We start from the raw sequence: 3,190 nt of genomic DNA, 5'->3' as shown, positions 1-3,190 counted from the left end.
GTCAAGTTTTGACTAAATATTTTAACATCGAGGGGGAATCGAAACGAGGGTCGTGGTGTATGTGCGTGTGTCTGTGTGTGTGTGTGTGTGTAGAGCGATTCAGACTAAACTACTAGACCGATCTTTATGAAATTTGACATGACAGTTCCTGGGTATGAAATCCCCGAACGTTTTTTTAATTTTTTTGAAAAATGTCTTTGATGACGTCATATCCGGCTTTTCGTGAAAGTTGAGGCGGCACTGTCACGCCCTCATTTTCCACCAAAACCATTATTGGTTGAAATTTTGGTCAAGTAATCTTCGACAAAGCCCGGACTTCGGTATTGCATTTCAGCTTGGTGGCTTAAAAATTAATTAATGACTTTGGTCATTAAAAATCTGAAAATTGTAAAAAAAAATAAAAATGTATAAAACGATCCAAATTTACGTTTATCTTATTCTCCATCATTTGCTGATTCCAAAAACATATAAATATGTTATATTCGGATTAAAAACAAGCTCTGAAAATTAAATATATAAAAATTATTATCAATTTTTTTTTTCGAAATCAATTTAAAAACACTTTCATCTTATTCCTTGTTGGTTCCTGATTCCAAAAACATATAGATATGATATGTTTGGATTAAAAACACGCTCAGAAAGTTAAAACGAAGAGAGGTACAGAAAAGCGTGCTATCCTTCTCAGCGCAACGAATACCCCGCTCTTCTTGTCAATTCCACGGGCACTGCCTTTGCCACGGGCGGTGGAGTGACGATGCTACGAGTATACGGTCTTGCTGCGTTGCGTTGCGTTCAGTTTCATTCTGTGAGTTCGACAGCTACTTGACTAAATATTGTATTTTCGCCTTACGCGACTTGTTTTAGCTTCACACTACACTGGAATTTACCAACAGAAATTACAACAAGAGTTTACGTGTGACAGAAAGCACGACCAACTTGAGACGGCACACACAAAAGTACATATAATACGACCTGACCACAGTTATGCCTATCCAAATGCGCGAAGCAAAATATGCGTTGTGAATCTTCTTTTTACATTTAGTCAAGTTTTGACTAAATGTTTTAACATCGAGGGGGAATCGAAACGAGGGTCGTGGTGTATGTGTGTGTGTGCGTGTGTGCGTGCGTGTGTGCGTGCGTGCGTGCGTGTAGAGCGATTCAGACCAAACTACTGGACCGATCTTTATGAAATTTGACATGAGAGTTTCTGGGATTGATATCCCCAAACGTTTTTTTCATTTTTTTTATAAATGTTTTTGATGACGTCATATCCGGCTTTTTTGTGAAAGTTGAGGCGGCACTGTCACGCCCTCATTTTTCAACCAAATTGGTTGAAATTTTGGTCAAGTAATCTTCGACGAAGCCCGGACTTCGGTATTGCATTTCAGCTTGGTGGCTTAAAAATTAATTAATGACTTTGGTCATTAAAAATCTGAAAATTGTAAAAAAAATATTTTTTTTATAAAACGATCCAAATTTACGTTTATCTTATTTTCCATTATTTGCTGATTCCAAAAACATATAAATATGTTATATTCGGATTAAATACAAGCTCTGAAAATTAAATAAAATTATATAAAATTATTATCAAAATTAAATTGTCGAAATCAATTTAAAAACACTTTCATCTTATTACTTGTCGGTTCCTGATTCCAAAAACATATAGATATGATATGTTTGGATTAAAAACACGCTCAGAAAGTTAAAACGAAGAGAGGTACAGAAAAGCGTGCTATCCTTCTTAGCGCAACTACTACCCCGCTCTTCTTGTCAATTTCACTGCCTTTGCCATGAGCGGTGGACTGACGATGCTACGAGTATACGGTCTTGCTGAAAAATGGCATTGCGTTCAGTTTCATTCTGTGAGTTCGACAGCTACTTGACTAAATAATGTATTTTCGCCTTACGCGACTTGTTTTTCTTTTTGTTGTTATATACAAGTACCAATTAAATCACAGTCATGTATATAAGTATAAGTATATATTTAAGTATAAGTATACTGTAATATAAGATACATTTCATAAATGGTTGTGTAAATGAAAAAGCTGTGCATTACTAAGACTATCAAACTGACGAAAATAAAGTTATACTTTTGGTACGAATGATTTTGATTTTACAACTCCATCCAAGACAAAGGAGTTGTATTAAGAGAAAACATAGCCAGGTTTTAAGTTAATGTTTCTCCACCTTTGCAAAGGTGATTTGTTTTTGATGGACTTAGAGTAATAATTATTAAGGCGGTGTGTGAAGTTTGTCGGTTATAATTTGCTAACAGTCAGCCTATGAGAAATAACTAATATAATCTGAACACGTGTTAATTTTGCCTTCAACAGTTTTGCGAATTTCGCGTTAACGGCAAAACGCTGCCCATTTCGCGTAATCGGAAGAGAGCGCAGAGGGCAGAGGGCAGAAATATGTATGCGCAGTAAAAATGCGCAATGAAAGTTCGTCTGCACTCGTCAAAAAACTGCCGCACCGAAACAAAAACTTACATTTTGAAAGTGTGTAACCCTAGATCTACATCAGAATAGCAGTATTAACGATGTTGTGTTTGTATGCTTTCGACTCGGCTTGTTCTCGTCAAAATATTGGACCCTATCACTACGCTGAAAACACGATAGCTGTTAATAAATAAGAACATATGCATGCCTCGGTGAGTTTGCATCCAATCTCTTCTAGAAACGTTCGTCACGCCGAATCGATTTGCTAATTTAGTTTTAATTAGTTTTTTTGTTTTATGTTTTTGTTGTGTTTCTGAGTGTTTGGGTTTCTCTCTATTTTTCCCAAAGTACAGAAACTAATTAAGCACTTTGTACAAACATAATCTGTTGTTTGATACACACGGTAGATATAGTGGTGTCAAATTTCGCACGCGAACGCACGGCCAGAGATAGCACGGAATTTTGGCCAAAAAACGTGTTTTGGGTTCTCAGGATTTACTTTATTATTTTATTTGACCCCCTTAGCATCATTGCGTGATTTAATGTTGCCATTGTCAACCTCTTGCTAGCAGTAACATTATCATTTTTAAAGTATTTTTTATTAACATTTGAAACTATTTTGCATTGTCATCAAAAATGGTATATATATCTGTGTGCAGTAACAGAGAGACATACCAAGGAATTATTTCAGAAATTCTGTCAAAGAACAAAAAATTACCTTTTGCATTTTGTTGTTGTTGTGCCTTTCA

Source organism: Littorina saxatilis, unplaced genomic scaffold, assembly GCF_037325665.1.
Source record: "Littorina saxatilis isolate snail1 unplaced genomic scaffold, US_GU_Lsax_2.0 scaffold_610, whole genome shotgun sequence".
In the NCBI taxonomy this organism is placed as follows: domain Eukaryota; kingdom Metazoa; phylum Mollusca; class Gastropoda; order Littorinimorpha; family Littorinidae; genus Littorina; species Littorina saxatilis.
This window is presented reverse-complemented; position numbering follows the sequence as displayed.